Source organism: Aethalodelphis obliquidens, unplaced genomic scaffold (assembly GCF_003676395.1).
Source record: "Aethalodelphis obliquidens isolate GAN/ISIS:26980383/991018 unplaced genomic scaffold, ASM367639v1 scaffold1, whole genome shotgun sequence".
Classification (NCBI taxonomy): Eukaryota; Metazoa; Chordata; class Mammalia; order Artiodactyla; family Delphinidae; genus Aethalodelphis; species Aethalodelphis obliquidens.
Genome location: NW_020837945.1, coordinates 41,368,656 through 41,387,640, shown reverse-complemented (window position 1 = coordinate 41,387,640; position 18,985 = coordinate 41,368,656).

Sequence of the window (18,985 nt, the reverse complement as noted above, 5' to 3'; positions counted from 1 at the left end):
TTTTTTTTTTTTTTTTTTTTTTTTGCGGTACGCGGGCCTCTCATTGTTGTGGCCTCTCCCGTCGCGGAGCACAGGCTCCGGATGCACAGGCTCAGCAGCCATGGCTCGTGGGCCCAGCTGCTCCACGGCATGTGGGATCTTCCTGGACTGGGGCACAAACCCATGTCCCCTGCATTGGCAGGTGGACTCTCAACCACTGCGCCACCAGGGAAGCCCCTTATTGTTGTTTTAATCTGTGTTTCCTTGTTGAGTACTGATGTTGAGCATCTTATATGTCTATTGGCTGTATATCTTCCTTGGAGAAATATCTATTCAGATCCTTTGCCCAATTTCAATTCATTTATCTTTTTTGAATTGTTAAGAGTTGTTTATATATTCTGGACACAACATCTTTACCAGATACATGATTTGCAAGTATTTTTTCCCATTCCTTGATTTTGTAGCAAAACGTTTTTAATTTTGATAAGGTCCAAATAATTTATTATTTTCCTTTCTGCTTGTGCTTTTGTTGTCCCATCTAAGATGGCTTTCCCTAATCCAGGGTAATGAAGACTTATTCTGTGTTTTGTCCTAAGACATTTATAGTTTTAGCACTTATATTTTGGTCTTGAATTAATTATTGGTTATGGTATAAGGAAGGAGTTCAGCTTCATTTTTCTGCATGTGGATATCCAGTTGTTCCTGCCCCATTTCTTGTAAAGATCATTCTTTCTCTATTGAATTTTTTTGGCATACCTGTCAAAAATCAATTAACTATAAATATATAAGTTGCTATTTTTGGATTCTCAATCCTATTCCATTTATGTATATGTCTATCTTTAAGCCAGTATAAATGTCTTGATCACAGTAGCTTCATAGTAATTTAGAAATCAGAAAGTTTGAGGCCTCCAAATTCGTTGTTTTTCAAGATTGTATTCACTATTTTGGGTATCTTGAATTTCCATGTTTATTTTAGGATAAATTTGCCAATTCACTTTTTAAAAAAGTAGTTAGAATTTTGATACTGTTTGCATTGAATCTAAATCAATTTGGGAAAATTGACATCTTAGCTATAATAAGTCTTCCAATCTATTAACATGGGATGTGTTCTATTTATTAGCTCTTTTTTAGTGCATTTCAAAATGTTTTGTAGTTTTCAGAGTATAAGTATTGCACATATTTTGTTAAATTAATTCTTTTTTATGTATAAGTAGAATTGTTTTCTTAATTTTGTTTGATGATTGTTCATTGCTAGTGTATAGATGTGCAATTGATTTTTGAATATTTTTATTGAATCCTGCAACCTTGCCAAAGTAGTATATTAGTTGTTTTTAGTAGATTTCTTCAGATTTTCTACATACAAGATCATATTTTCAAAAAGAGATATTTTAAATTCCTTCTTTCCAACCTGTGTATGTATATATGCATGTATATAAGTATGTATTATGTATTTATTACCTAATTGCCTTGTTAGAATCAAGTAAAATATTAAATAGAAGTGCTGAAAATTGACTTATTTGTCTTGTTTCTGGTCTTAGAGAGAAAACTTTAGTGTTTCACTAAGTATGATATTATCTGTGGGTTTTTCTTAGAATCTCTTTACTAGGTTGAGTCATTTTCCTGTTATTCCTAGTTTTTCAAGTAATTTTATCAAGAAAAGGTATTGGATTTTTAAAGTAATTTATGTCTATTGAGATGATTATATGGTTTTTATCCTTTATTCTATTAATAAGGTTAATTACATTAATTGACTAATGTATGTTAAACCAACTTTGCATTCCTGGGATACATCCCACTTGGCCATTGGATTTATAATTTATATAGTATAATCCTTTTTATATGTTGCTGGATTTGGTTTGCTGGTATTTTGTTGATGTTTTGCATCTATATTCAGCTATATAAAGTTATTGATCTGTAGTTTTCTATTTTCTTTTTTGTGATGTCTTTGATATTGGTCTCAGGGTGATACAGACTTCATAGCATGAGTTGGTAAAGAAAAGAGAAGTAATATGCAATTATACTGTCTTTTATGATTACCTACATAATTATGTTTACCAGTACTCTCTTACGTGTGTGTAGTTTTAAATTACTAAATAATGTTACTTGTTTTCAGCCTGAAATACTTTATTATTACTCTTGTATGGTGAGTCTGCTAGCAAGAAATTGTCATTTTTTAAAAAGAATCTGGAAATGTTTTATTTCCACCTTCATTTTTTAAAGTGATTTTTTGGGAAAGTTTGCTGATTTTGATTCTAGGTTGAAAGTTTTATTTATTTATTTATTTATTTTTAACATCTTTATTGGAGTATAATTGCTTTACAATGGTGTGTTAGTTTCTGCTTTATAACAAAGTGAGTCAGTTATACATATACATATGTCCCCATATCTCTTCCCTCTTGTGTCTCCCTCCCTCCCACCCTCCCTATCGCACCCCTCTAGGTTGTCACAAAGCACCGAGCTGATCTCCCTGTGCTATGCGGCTGCTTCCCACTAGCTATCTACTTATTTATTTTTGAATTTTATTTTTTTTTATACAGCAGGTTCTTATTAGTTATCTATTTTATACATATTAGTGTATATATGTCAATCCCAATCTCCCAGTTCATCCCACCACCACCACCACAACTGCCACTTTCCCCCCTTGGTGTCCATACGTTTGTTCTCTACATCTGTGTCTCTGTTTCTTCCCTGCAAACTGGTTCATCTGTACCATTTTTCTAGGTTCCACATATATGCGTTAATATATGATATTTGTTTTTCTCTTTCTGAAAGTTTTATTCTTTTACTTTCAATATTTTGAATGTGTTATACCACTGTCTCCTGACATCCATTGTTTCTGATAAGTCAGCCTATTCTTTTTGAGTTCTCTTGTACATGACAAGTCAGTTCTGCTTGCTGCTTTCAAAATTTTTCTCTTTGGCCTTGACTTTCAACATTTTTATCCTGATGTGTTTGCTGTAGATCTTTTTGTGTTTATCTTATTAGAATTCATTGAGCTTTTTGGATGTGCAGAATGATGTTTTGATTAAATTGGGGAAGTTTTGGGCGAGTATTTCTTATAATATATTTTTTTGTATTCTCTCTCTTCTCCTTCATGTACTTCTATTATGAATATATTACTTCACTTAAGGGTATCCTACGTACAGTGTATCCTCTGAGGGAACGTTCATTTTTCCTTATTCTATTTTTTCTCTCTTCACATTGCATAATATTTATCAATCTATTTCATGTTCATTGATTTATATTTATGCCAGCTTAAAAATACTGTTGAACCTCTCTGGTAAGTTCTTTATTTTGTTTACAGTATTTTTGAACTCCAGAATTTTTGTTTGATTCTTTTTTTTTCAAACAATTTCCATCTCTTTGTTATTGTTCACTATTTGATGAGGCATTGTTATCATGCCTTCTTTAAATTCTTTAAACATAGTTATTTTTATTTCTTGGAAAATACTTATAACAGCTGCTTTTAAGTCTTTGTCTGCTAAGGGCATCTTCTGTGTACTCTTAAAACCAGTTTCTATTGCTTACATTTTTTCTTATGTATAGATCACATTTTTCTGATCTTTGCATGACTCAGTTTCTTTGTTGAAACTGTCTATTTTAGGTAATATATTGTAGCAATTCTGGATCCTGTATCCTCCACCCCCCAGTCTCATTGTTTGCTTGCTTGTTTGTTTAGTGAATTGGCTGGACTAATTCAGTGAAGTCTTTTTCTCTCACAGCGTGCATTCCGTGATGTTGGTCTTCAGAGTGTACAGCCCTGGATATGTGCACAGTCTCCCTCTAACCTACACAGAGGTGAATGTGGTTTTAGCTGGGCTCTAATTGTCTTTTTACCTGATTTCCCTCTTAAGTTTGGATGTTCTGTCTCTAGTGGAATCACATTCAGTTAGCCTCCACTAATTGCTGGCTGATTGATATATTGCATTCAACAACTCTCTGAAGCATAAATGTTTCCACAGTCTGATCTAAATAATATGTTCCTACCCCATTTGCAGAGATAGACTCAAAACTTCTTTCAAGTCAGTCTCTGAAACTTGCTTTAATCCTAGGAATGGCTCTTCTTTTCCAATTATTTCCCTGGGTCTTGTTGTTAAACTTCTATCTGGTCTACTTGTTGCTATCATGGAGCTTGTTGCTGTCATTACAGTCTCTTCTTAATTGCTATGCACCAAGATCTCCACTGATTTTAACCCTGCCCATGGGCCCAGATGCTCTCTTGTGTTTCAAATAAAGTTGATCCCTTTATAAGGGCTATAGCACTTTCTGTTTTTGCAGAGATTGCACCCCCTCCTATGCAGAAACTCTGTGCCACTGCACCAGAGCTGGAGTGACCTGATTCTCTTGAAGTGACAACTCTACCCTAAGCCTGGGCACTGGGGTTGATGGTTGTGAGTGACAGGTCTTGCTTGCCTCTCCTGACTTGTAACTTCCACTCCATGAGCAAGCTGGAGTAGGGGACAATTGGGTCCCAATATTCTTGGCCAGACACTCCTCAGAGTCTCCATTTGACTGGTGGCTCTGGGTAGACGACGAGAACTCTACAACTCTTAGCTTCTTTTTCCTCAAATTGAGCTTCTGCAATATGAAGCTGGGGGGAGGGGATGAGTAAAGGTCACAGCTTGTCCTTTAGTGGAAGAAGTCATCACCTTAGACTGGGGGTTGGGAGCAGAGTGAGGGAGTCACATCTTGGTTGCACCTGCCCAGAGTAGAGCTTTTGCCATACTGAAGGAGGAGAGACTGTGAATGAAATGGCAGAGACTAAGACTGTGCACAGGCTAAGATTTCCCAGAGATTTAAAAGGATTTAAAAAGAATTATTTTCATGAGTTATTGCTGTTTTGCTGGGAAGAGGGTCCAAGGAGATCCTCACAGCAGCATTCCACAAGTGTTTCTTGCCTTTTGTACATTTTTACTATCTGGTAAGTTTATCTTCTTATATTTCTATATTGTCCAGTTTCACCACTTGCACATTTGCTTTTGGAGGGCAGATCCTATGTTTCTGAGTTTTACACACTGTTCTCAGGGGTTGTTTGTTAAATAAGTATGCCATACTTTCTACCTCCAATAATCTGGCTAACCCTCCTTCCATTCAATATAAAATACTTCCCTCTAACCATCATGTTCCCTGCCCAGTGAACTATGTCTACTTTCCAAATTTCTTTCTTGTCTACTTTGACATGTCTCAAAATCCACTATAGCTCCATAACTCAAAGCAATGGTTCTTAAAACCACTCTGCCTCCTCAATTAGTTCTGTGGCACTACCTTGTATTCTCTACAAGTTGTTTAATTATATTGAAGTATGATGACCTGAATTTCCAAATTACAGGTTTAAACCATATCATTGTACGAGGATAGAAATAGATTTATTGTGTTTCCAACAATATTTCTAATGATAAATATAGCTATCTTCTATTGAGCACCTACTATGTGTTCAGCACTTGGCTAAATTTTTCACATGCATTTTTTCCACTTAATTCACAAAAACCTCTGCCAGTCAGAAATTGGAAACATAGTTTTACAAATAAGGAAAACAGGAAGGAGAAAGTAAGGACCTTGCCAAATATGACACAGATGAATTATATATCTCTGAACAGGAACTGTGAAATATTTTTTTTATTCCAAAGCCCACACTATTATGTTCCACATTTAGTTGACACTTTCAGTGTTAATGGCATATTAGGATCTTTTCAGGGATCAAATAACAATAAATCTAATGCAATAGTAAGCCAGGCATCTTAAGCTATTGCAAATGTTCTGATCAAGTAGCTTAGTCCAAATGTGGACTAAGTAATTTTTTACTTGCTTAATAATATATTTATAGTCATTTACTTAGAAAAAATAAAAAGCAGATACGAGATATTTATAAATGGTATTCTGCATTAAATATGGCAGAAAAATAAAGTTACCATGTTTTTCAGTCTATTTTTTCCCCCAAATCTACCATGTTCATAGTCTCAATTGATATCTTCTCTTTCATTATATACACAGGGACCATGCTACATGGTTTACAGTAAGGAACCATTGTGATCTGAAGTGCTAGAGCCAAGATCATATTTCTTGGCTCTAATATCATTAGACAGTCATATTTTTTGGCTGTGACAGCAGGGCTATGACAGATGACACTTTGAGAGTGTTGGGGGAGAAAGCTCATAGAGTACTTAATCAAATGGTTGCAACGTCTAAAAGGATTAAAGTCAAACAGGCTATGACTCATGAAATTATGTTTCCTATTATTATCTTACAGCTGACACTGAAATACTGTCTATCTTAAATGTATGTGTATGTGTGTATTTCCTATTCTTTTTCAGATATAATTCCACAGGACAAAAACCAATATGTTTTCCCCAGAGAGCTTGTATATATAATTTTTAGAAATGTGTGTATGTATTTATGTACCTTTTATGTTTTCTGAACACCTTAGTTATCTTGTTAAACTAGATATCAGTACTGTTTCCTAACTAGTGAGTATTAGACTGTTGTATGACTTTACAGACACCACATGCAGAAAATCAAGAAAAAAGATTTCTGTGTGTTAATGTCCATAGACATTTATTAATACATTTTTGAGTGTTGTCATTCTGCAAAGTGGACATGAACATTTACGATCTGAATTTATTACCTTCGCTAAGAATAGTATTTGCCCTTTGTTACCAGTTAAAAAATATGATGTCCACTTATATGGCTTTTTTTTTTTTAACATCTTTATTGGAGTATAGTTGCTTTACAAAGTTGTGTTAGTTTCTGCTGTGTAACAAAGTGAATCAGCTATATGTATACATATATCCCCATATCCCCTCCCTCTCGCGTCTCCCTCCCACCCTCCTGACCCCACCCCTGTAGGTGGTCACAAAGCACCGAGCTGATCTCCCTGTGCTTTGCAGCCGCTTCCCACTAGCTATCTATTTTATACTTGGTAGTGTATATACGTCAATGTTACTCTCTCACTTCGTCCCAGCTTACCCTTCCTCCTCCCTGTGTCCTCAAGTCCATTCTCTATGTCTGCGTCTTTATTCCTGTCCTGCCCTAGGTTCATCAGAACCATTTTTTTTTTTTTTAGATTCCATATATATGTGTTAGCATATGGTATTTATTTTTCTCTTTCTGACTTACTTCACTCTGTATAAGAGGCTTAAAAGACAATTGAGAAGTCTTCTAGCAAAGGAGATTAAAGCATGTTTTCCTCCAGAACAAAATTTCCAAAACTCTGCCTGGCTACCCTTTAGGGGTTTTCTCCCCAGATCTTTTCTAAGAAAATATATTGTCAGATTTTTGCTTTTTGTAATAACCCTGAATTTTCCAATAGACAGCTATCTGTATGATTGAGTATGATGGCTCCAAAGTCTCTCTTTGATTTTTTCATTCTCTTTTATGATCTTCATGGTCTGTTGTAATGAATATCTACTTTGGGTTACAGAAATATTACTTTTGATGAATTTAACCAGGCAGCAATTTCATCTATTAGAAACAAGTTAATGAATTTTTTTTAAAAAAACTTGTAAACAGTGAAAATATATATCATAAACCTTGCATAATGATTCATACAATAACTGAGATACCTTGAGTCTACAAGGAGTATTATGATTTCTCGTATTTCCAATAAGATGATATTAGGCTCCAGGTTACTGCATTCATGAAGGATGTCTGGTTTTCAAGAACAGCTTCTGACTTTGAGCAAGAAATGCCTGTATTTGTACGGACATCAATAAAATTAAAGTCTATCTTGCTAGTTTTTGGCCCTGAATATATTCAACTATTTCATAATATCTCTCTTCACACTATTTCTTGGAAGGTGATGCTTTTCTGTAATTTATCAAAAAGATAAGAATTCTTTGAGTTTATCCAAAACTGGTTGAAACTCAAATGTTTGTAAGTCTCAAACGAATGTAAGTGAGTGCAAAACAGAAGCCTCTATTCAGTTCCATATCATTCTTGGTTTTCAAAAAGAGAACAATACTTGGATTGTTATATGGAAATTTCTCATTTTTAATGTTGGCTCAAATAATTTTTAAACTCTGTGATCAGAAAACACACACACGTGCACGCACACACACATACACACACACACACACACCATCTAGGTCCTAAACAAGGCCTGCCCACAAGTTTATGAAACTTTAGGTACTTTATTAATCCTGAGACATTTTCATTTATATACCTTGAAATTTAATTTCAAGAGTGAACATATGAATTTTGATATCTATATTTCATTGCACCCCATTGACTATACTTTGTTTGGCTGTCCTTGAGTCATACTTACTCAACTCAAACAATGCCAATTATAACACTTGGTTGGAAAGTTAGTAAAAATGTCATTTTTGCTAAGTAGGGAAACATGGTGAGTACACTTGTAGTTTTTAAATATACTAAACAAAATCAAAATGTACATATTTTGTGTAATAAAGTATGACCTTTTCCAAGGCACCTTTCTATTTTTGGAATGCACATTAATCCTTGGCTCTAAGGATCACAAAAAAGTGTTTAATTTATTTTAGCTTGATCCTAGTTGTCACAGACTTCCAAAGGCTTTACTCTAGTGTTACTGAAACACGCAAATTGCTCAGCTACTGGGAGCATCTTTATATACTGGACAGAATATTTGCAAGCACACAGCTTGCAAATGATGTGGGATAAACAGTAGAGGTCTAAAATAAATTTCATATAAAGCTCTTATATTTTCCAAGCCTGTGGCTACTGACAAGTCATCAGTTTATGATCTCCTGAGAAAAAAAGTTTTCAGTGTCAAAGCATAATTTTAAAATCTCCTCAACATTTTTTTCTTAAACATTTAAGTGTAACATTTAAGGAGAAAACTTAGGTCACAGGTAAGACAGATTCATCACTATCTCACTGGTTTAAGATATTACACTTGAAAGCTTTATAGTGCATTAGAAGGCTATATTTTCTTGGGCAATATACCACTCATGTACAATTGAAATAATATTTAAAAAATTGAGATTTGACTATCAAATGTACAATTAGTATCTTTCAGAATGAAATATCTTTAACAATTGTGTTATATAATGTTTGTAAAGGAGTTTGACGATCCATAGAATACCATGAAGTTTAGTTTGATCTTGTTGCCCTAAGGTGTTTATGCATATGTATGAAGCAGCTATTTTATTTTTATCTAAAAGTACCATTCTAAAGATCCAAAGACTTGTGTCATTTTTCTATGAAAAGTTGAATTCCAGCATTTGAAACTGTTGGCATACATACACTGTTTTATGCACAGCTAAATAGAAATGGTCTTAGATGATTAAGAATTGCTGAAAAAGAAATGTCAGTGGCATTTTTTTTACAGAAATAGAAGGAAATGGTATTTATAAGGGATATCTACAGTCCCATGTTCATTGCAGCATTATTCACAATAGCCAAGATATGGAAAAAAACATATGGAAGATTGATGAATGGATAAAGAAAATGTGCTCTGTACACACAATTGAATATTATTCAGCCTTTAAAAAAAAGGAGATCCTGCCATATGTGACAACATGGATGAAACAGAAGGACATTATGTTAAGTAAAATAATCTAGTCACAGAAGAACAAATATTGCATGACACCACATATAAGAAGTATCTAAAATAGTCAAAATCATACAAGCATAGAGTAGAATAGTGATTTCCAGGGAATGGAGAGTTGTTGTTCAACAAGAAAAAGTTATGCAAGATGAATAAGTTCTAGAGATCTGCTGTACAACACCATGCTTATAGTTAACAGTACTCTATTATACATTTAAAAATTTGTTAAATGGGTAGATCTCATGGTAACTGTTCTTACCACAATAATAATAATAATAAAAAGAATTAGCTTTGTATTCAGCAAAGAGAATTTCAGGAAAACTAAGGTAGAATTATAAGTAGTTAAAAACACACATCGAGAATTTTTAATGTTTTATTATTGAATATTTCATTACTAAATGGTATATATATTTATAAATTTAAACATGATTAGAATCCAAAAACTCACAGTAATTCAGAACTGAAAAGATTTTAAAATATCTTTTAGTTTATCCTTTCTGAAGTCCCCAAAAGGTAAGCATATTTTGATACACTGTCAGCAGAAGAAACTAAAATTCGAACCTGCATATTTTGATTTTAAGTCCAGACTCTTTTATTATTTAATATGGCCCTTGTATAATATAAAATGTAGAATCATTGATTTTAATACAAGACTAACAGAAGACAGCATTTCAGGTACTCTCTAGGGGTAATATTTTGATTATTAAAAATCTGTCAGGTTTTTTTCTCCTTTTGATCTGTAAATGTCCATTTCAGTGCTTTCCTCTATTTCTTAACATAATTTTATTTCTTTTTTAATTGAAGTATAGTTGATTTACAATATTGTGTTTTAGATGTACAGTATAATAATTTGTTTTTTGGGTTTTTTTGAAGATTATATTCCATTATAGACTATTACAAGATATTGGGTATAATTCCCTGTGCTATATAGTAAATCGTTGTTTCTTATCTATTTTATGTATGGTAGTTTGTATCTGTTAATCTCATACGCCTAATTTGTCCCTCCCCCCTCCCCCTTTCCCCTTTGGTAACCATAGGTTGTTTTCTATGTCTGTGTCTATGCCTGTGATTGTGTTTTTGCTTTGTATGTAGATTTATTTGTAATACTTTACATCCCACATATAAGTGATATCATATAGTATCATATAGTATTTGTATTTGTCTTTCTCTGTCTTACCTATTTTACTAAGCAAAATTTTCTCTAGGTCCATCCATGTTGCTGCAAATGGCAATATTTCATTCCTTTTTATGGCTAAGTAATATTCCATTATATTTATATACCACATCTTCTTAAGCCAATCATCTGTTGATGGGAACTTGGGTTGCTTCCATTTCTTGGCTGTTGTAACTAGGGCTGCTATTGAACATTGGGGTGTATGTATCTTTTTGAACTAGAGTTTTTGTTTTTTCTAGATGTATACCTAGGAATGGAATTGCCAGATCATGTGTTAGCTCTATTTCTAGTTTTTTAAGGACCCTCCATACTGTTTTCCATAGTGGCTGCATCAATTTACATTCCTACCAACAGTGTAGAAAGGTTCCCTTTTCTCCACACCCTCTCTAGCATTACTATTTGTGGACTTTTTGATGATAGCCATTCTGACAGGTGTGAGGTGGCACCTCATTTTGGTTTTTTCATTTGCATTACTCTAATAATTACTGATATTGATCATCTTTTCATGTGCTTGTTGGCCATCTGTATGTCTTCTTTGGAAAAAAAGTCTGTTTAGGTCTTCTGCCCAGTTTTTGATTGGGTTGTTTGTTTTCTTTCATATTGATTGGTATAAACTGTTTGTATATTTTGGTCTCATTGTTTGAAAATACTTTCTTCCATTATGTAAGTTGTGTTTTCATTTTGATCAACCATGTTGATGGTTTCCTTTGCTATGCAAAAGTTTTTTTTTCCTTTGCTATGCAAAAGGTTTTAATTAGGCCTCATTTATTTACTTTTGCTTTTCTTTCGTTTCCCTTGAGAGACAAATATAAGAATATATTGCTACAATTTATGTCAAAAAATGTTTTGCTTATGTTCTCTTGTAGGAATTTTATGGTGTCATGCCTTACATTTAGGTCTTTAAACCATTTTGAGTTTATTTTTGTATATGGTATAAGGAAATGTTCTAATTTCATTTAATTAAGTGTAGGTGTCCAGCTTTCCCAACACCATTTATTGAAGAGACAGTCTTTTATCCATTGTATATTCTTGCTCCTTTGTCATAGATTAATTGGTGTGTAGGTTTATTTCTGGGCTCTCTATCCTGTTCCATTGACCTATATATCTGTTTTTTACCAATACCAAACTGTTTTGATTATTGTAACTTTGTAGTATAGTCTGAAGTCTGGAAGGGTTATTTCTACATACTTGTTCTCTTTTCTCATGATTGTTTTGATAATTTTGGGTCTTTTGTTGTTTCATGTAAATTTTAGGATTATTTGTTCTATGAAAAATATCATGGGTATTTTGACAGAGTTTGCATTAAATCTGTAGATTGCTTTGGGTAATATGACCATTTTAACAATATTAATTCTTCCAATCCAAGAGTACAGTATATTTTTCCACATCTTTGAGTCATCTTCAATTTCCTTTATCAGTATTTCAGTTTTCAGCATATAGGTTTTTACCTTCTTGGTTAAGTTTATTCCTAGATTATTTTTTCATGCAATTTTGAACAGGATTTTTTTTACTTTCTGATATTTCATAATTAGTGTAAAGAAATGCAACAGATTTCTGTATATTAATTTTGTATCCTACTACCTTTGCTGAATTCATTTATTAGTTGTAATAGTTTTTATGTGGAGACTTTAGGGTTCCCTATATAGAGTATCGTGTCATCCACAAATAGTGACGATTTTACCTCTTCACTTCCACATCGGATACATTTTTTCTTGTCTGGTTGCTGTGGATAGGACTTCCAATACTATGTTGAAGAGAAGTGGTGAGAGTGGGCATCCAGGCCTTGTTCCTGAATTTAGTGGGAAGACTTTTGGCTTTTCACCTTTGAGTATTATGTTGGCTGTGGGTTTGGTGTAAATGGTGTTTATTATGTTCAGAAATGTTCCCACTATACCCACTTTGGTGAGAGTTTTTATCATGAATTGATGTTGAATTTTGTCAAATGTTTTTTCTGTGTCTACTGAGATGATCATGTGGATTTTGTCTTTCTTTTTGTTAATGTGGTGTATCACATTGATTGATTTGTGTATGTTGAACCATTCTTGTGTCTCTGGAATGAATCCAGATTGGTCATGGTGTATGATCCTTTTTATGTATTGTTGGAATCAGTTTGCTAATACTTTGTTGAGGATTTTCGCATCTATATTCATCAACGATATTGGCCTGTAATTTCTTTTTTTTAGTGTCTTTGTCTGGTTTTGATATTGGGGTGATGATGTCCTCTTAGAATTAATTTGGTAGTTTTCCATTCTCTTAAATTTTTCGAATAGTTTGAGAAGGATAGGTATAAGTTCTTCTTTATATGTTTGATAGAATTCTCCAGTGAAGCTGTCTGGTCCTGGACTTTCGTTTGCAGGGAATTTTTAAATTACAGATTCTATTTCACTTCTAGTGATTGGCCTGTTCAAATTATCTGTTTCTTCTTGACTCAGTCTTGGCAGGCTGAATGTTTCTAGAAACTCATCCATTTCTTCTAGATTGTTCAATTTGATGGCATATAACCGTTCATAGTATTCTCTTACATTTTTTTGGTATTTCTGTGGTATCGGTTGGTATTTCTCCTCTTTTATTTATTATTTTGTTTATTTGAGTCCTCTCTCTTTTCTTCTTGGTGAGCCTGGCTAGAGGTTTGTTGATTTTATCTTTTCAAAAACCCAACTCTTGGTTTTATTACTTTTTTCTATTTTTAAAAAAATCTCTATTTTATTTCCTCTCTGATCTTTATTATTTTCTTCTTTCTGCTGACTTTGGGCTTTGTTTGTTCTTCTTTATCTAATTCTTTTAGGTGGTAGGTTAGGTTTTTTTTTGAGGTTTTTCTTATTTCTTGAGGAAGGCCTGTATTGCTCTGAACTTCACTCTTAGAACAGCATTTGCTGCATCCCATAGATTTTGTAAAGCTGTGTTTCTATTTTTGTCTCAAGGTATTTTCTGATTTCTTCTTTGATGTCAGCATTTACTCATTGGTTTTTTAGTAACATTTTGTTTAATCTCCATGTATTTGTTCTTTTCCCATTTTTCTTTCTTTAGTTGATTTCTAGTTATACTGTTGTTGTCAGAAAAGATACTTGACATAATTTCTAGCCTCAACATTGTTGAGACTTGTTTTTTGACCTAGTATGTGGTCTATCCTAGAGAATGTTTCATGCATGCTTTAAAATAATGTATATTCTAGGTGCTTTATTTTGTTTTGTTTCATTGCTTGTAGTGTCCTGATATTGATTAAATCCAGTTGGTCTATTTTGCCATTTGGGACCTCTGTTGGCTAAGTGATATTCTGTCTGCATGATCTGTCCACTGATGTCAGTGGGGTGTTAAAGTTTCCTATTATTGTATTATTGTCAATTTCTCCTTTTATATCTGTTAGTATTTGCTGTATATACTTAGATGTTCCTATACTGGGTGCATATATGTTAACTTGTGTAATATCCTCTTCTTGTATAGATCCCTTTATTATTCTATAATGCTCTTCATTGTCTTTCTTTATGGCCTTTATTTTAAAATCTATTTTATCTGATATAAGTATTGCTACCCTCACTTTCTTGTCACTTCCATTTGCACGAAATATCTTTTTCTGTCCCCCTCTTTTGCCCTGAAGTTAGTCTCTTGTAGGCAGCATATTGCAAGTTCTTGTTTTTTTTAATTCAATCTTCCATTCTGTGTCTTTTGATCAGATCATTTAGTCTATTGATATTTAAAGTAATTATTGATAGTTATGTACTTATTGCCATTTTATTCCTTGTATTCCAGTTGATTTTGTAGTTCTTTATTCATTTCTTCTTTTTTTTGTTTTTCCTGTTGAGGTTAGGAGATTTTCATTTGTAGTATGTTTGAGTTCCTTTGTTTTCAGTTTTTGTGAATCTATTGTATGTTTTTGATTTGTGGTTACTATGGAGTTCAAGTATGTTAACCCATAACTACATCTACTCCCTTCAAACTGATAGTCATTTAAGTTCAAATACATTCTGAAAGATCTACATTTTTATACTTGCCCTCATGTTGTGATTTTTTTTTTTTAACATCTTTATTGGGGTATAATTGCTTTACAATGGTGTGTTAGTTTCTGCTTTATAACAAAGTGAATCAGTCATACATAAACATATGTTCCCATATGTCTTCCCTCTTGCGTCTCCCTCCCTCCCACCCTCCCTATCCCACCCCTCCAGGCTGTCACAAAGCACCGAGCCAATATTACTGTGCCATGCGGCTGCTTCCCACTAGCTATCTACCTTACTACGTTTGTTAGTGTGTATATGCCCATGACTCTCTCTCGCCCTGTCACAGCTCACCCTTCCCCCTCCCCATAACCTCAAGTCCGTTCTCTAGGAGGTCTGCGTCTTTATTCCTGCTTTACCCCTAGGTTCTTCATGACATTTTTTTTCTTAAATTCCATATATATCTGTTAGCATACGGTATTTGTCTTTTTCTTTCTGACTTACTTCACTCTGTATGACACACTCTAGGTCTATCCACCTCATTACAAATAGCTCAATTTCGTTTCTTTTTATGGCTGAGTAATATTCCATTGTATATATGTGCCACATCTTCTTTATCCATTCATCCGATGATGGGCACTTAGGTTGCTTCCATCTCCTGGCTATTGTAAATAGAGCTGCAATGAACATTTTGGTACATGACACTTTTTGAATTTTGGTTTTCTCAGGGTATATGCCCAGTAGTGGGATTGCTGGGTCATATGGTAGTTCTATTTGTAGTTTTTTAAGGAACCTCCATACTGTTCTCCATAGTGGCTGAACCAATTCACATTCCCACCAGCAGTGCAAGAGTGTTCCCTTTTCTCCACACCCTCTCCAGCATTTATTGTTTCTAGATTTTTTGATGATGGCCATTCTGACTGGTGTGAGATGATATCTCATTGTAGTTTTGATTTGCATTTCTCTAATGATTAATGATGTTGAGCATTCTTTCATGTGTTTGTTGGCAGTCTGTATATCTTCTTTGGAGAAATGTCTATTTAGGTCTTCTGCCCATTTTTGGATTGGGTTGTTTGTTTTCTTGTTATTGAGCTGCATGAGCTGCTTGTAAATTTTGGAGATTAATCCTTTGTCGGTTGCTTCATTTGCAAATATTTTCTCCCATTCTGAGGGTTGTCTTTTGGTCTTGTTTATGGTTTCCTTTGCTGTGCAAACGCTTTGAAGTTTCATTAGGTCCCATTTGTTTATTTTTGTTTTTATTTCCATTACTCTAGGAGGTGGGTCAAAAAGGATCTTGCTGTGATTTATGTCATAGAGTGTTCTGCCTATGTTTTCCTCTAAGAGTTTGATAGTTTCTGGCCTTACATTTAGGTCTTTAATCCATTTTGAGCTTATTTTTGTGTATGGTGTTAGGGAGTGATCTAATCTCATACTTTTACATGTACCTGTCCAGTTTTCCCAGCACCACTTATTGAAGAGGCTGTCCTTTCTCCACTGTACATTACTGCCACCTTTATCAAAGATAAGGTGTCCATATGTGCATGGGTTTATCTCTGGGCTTTCTATCCTGTTCCATTGATCTATCTTTCTGTTTTTGTGCCAGTACCATACCGTCTTGATAACTGTAGCTTTGTAGTATAGTCTGAAGTCAGGGAGCCTGATTCCTCCAGTTCCTTCTTTCGTTCTCAAGATTGCTTTGGCTATTCGGGGTCTTTTGTGTTTCCATACAAATTGCAAAATTTTTTGTTCTAGTTCTGTGAAAAATGCCAGTGGTAGTTTGATAGGGATTGCATTGAATCTATAGATTGCTTTGGGTAGTAGAGTCATTTTCACAATGTTGATTCTTCCGATCCAAGAACATGGTATATCTCTCCATCTATTTGTATCATCTTTAATTTCTTTCATCAGTGTCTTATAATTTTCTGCATACAGGTCTTTTGTCTCCTTAGGTAGGTTTATTCCTAGATATTTTATTCTTTTTGTTGCAATGGTAAATGGGAGTGTTTTCTTGATTTCACTTTCAGATTTTTCATCATTAGTATATAGGAATGCCTCATGTTGTGATTTTTATGTTCTATTTTACATCTTCATGCTTATCTGTATCCTTTCATTGTTTATTGTAGTTATAATCACTTTTACAATTTTTAAAATTGTTTTTAAATCTACATCCTGGCTTAAGTGATCTTCAGTCCTTACCATATATTTGCCTTTCCTATTGGAATTTTCTCTTTCCTATACATTCTTACTTGTTTTTTACTTAAGAAAAGACTTTTCAACATTTCTTTAGGGTAGACTTAGCATTTCTGAATTCTGTTTGTTTTTGCTTGTCTGAGAAATTCTTTATTTCTCCTTCTATTCTAGATCATGATCTTGCTGGGTAGAGTATCCTATGTTGAAGGTTTTTCCCTTTCAGGACATTAAATAGATCATGCCACTCCCTTCTGGCCTGCAGTTTCTGCAGAGAAATAAGCTGATAGCCTTATGAGGGTTTCCTAGTAAATGACTCTTTGCTTTTCTCTTTCTGCCTTTAGAATTCTCTTTTTCTTTAACTTTTGCCATGTTATGAAATGTCTTAGTATGGGTCTGTTTGGGTTCATCTTGTTTGGGACCCTCTGTGCTTCCTGTACCTTGATATTTGTTTCCTTCTTTAGGTTTGGGAAGTTTTCAACCATAATTTCTTCAAATACATTTTCAGTTTTATTTTCTCTCTCTTTTCCCACTGATCCCTTTTCATGATTACCACTTGCAATCATCCCATCCCATTCTTCAACTACTATTTTAAAAAAAAAAAATAGCAACAAAACCAATAAGTTTCACTGCCAATGTTTTATCTAACACAAATTTTATTTTTTTATTTTATTTTTTTTTAATTTCTATTTATTTATTTATTTATTTATTTATTTTTGCGGTACGCGAGCCTCTCACTGTTGTGACCTCTCCAGTTGCGGAGCACAGGCTCCGGACATGCAGGCTCAGTGGCCATGGCTCACGGGCCCAGCCACTCCGCTGCATGTGGGATCTTCCCCGACCGGGGCACGAACCCGTGTCCCCTGCATCGGCAGGCGGACGCTCAACCACTGCGCCACCAGGGAAGCCCTTACAAATTTTATTTTTTAATCCCAGTTCTCTCTTACAACCCACTAATATCACTCTCTAACTTGATCATGGGATAGTTAATTATATCTTCTATTCTTTAGTGACCCATATTACCTCAACCTTATTTAAATCAAATCAGATGACGGTGTAAGTAATAACCTTGAAGCAAGATGTTGCCTTTCCCTTGCTTTAGGTTAAGTGGCTGCCCCCCTTGTGTGTGCAAAATAAAAATCTGTCTCAAAACATTGTCCAACAAGAATTTTCAGGGCTTGAAAATTCTCACGTTTTTGAGAGTTCTCTGTGGTATAAGACACAATGCCTTCCTTGCTTTCCCTAAAGAGGCAATTTACTAATCTACTGGTATTCACTAATGCATTAACAGATAACTTCCTTGGAGAAAATAGCTATAGTGAAACACTAAGTAAAGTACTATGAAAGAATAATAAGATTCAAAAAGGAAAAAGAAACATGTTTTTAATGTATTAAGGAAAAAGCTAAGGATGTTGCAATCCAGTGAGAGTCGGACACAGTGTTATTTATCATAAGCAATTTTTTTTTTTAAACAAAGTTTTCCCAAACCAAACAGCAGTTATGTTTCCTCATTTCCTCCATTATTCTCCCAGCAGCTTAATGGGTATCCTCCCCCTTATCCTAAATTCAAATTTTATAAAATACTTTTCGTGGTTATAGGAGTAAGTCAAGTGACCACGCTCAATTACCGTCAACCAGAAAATACTTATGATACTCTACCAAAGGAAAAACAATTCCCTAGTCAAAAATAGTATCAGAAATGCTAATTGCAGTGTATCTTTTGAATTCTCTAGATGCTTATGTTTTTATATATCTGATTGTGGTCAAGTCTATGTGTACTAGTTATCACAACAAAACTTTACAGCAAAAATATCAAAGGAGAAATTTTCCAGATAACTTACATCAATAAGACCATATTATACTCAGTCTTCTTTACATAAGAATCTTTAGACACTGTATCAGTATCAGCAACAATTGCAGTCATTGAAATACTGAATGTTATCACAACTTTATGACACCTGTTTAAATGTATGCGTCTGCATTTTATAATTTAGCCTGAATTCATAGTTGCTTCAACTAGAACCTATTAATATGATTTAAGTCAATAATGTGATTGGAGGGCAAGGGATAATTAGAAATATTTTTATTATTGAAAAAAGTTTCAAAACCAAAGCATATCTATTCACAGTTTTCTTGTTTCTTTCAGTACATTTCCAGCAACCGAATGTCTCTCAATTATATATTTTAAAT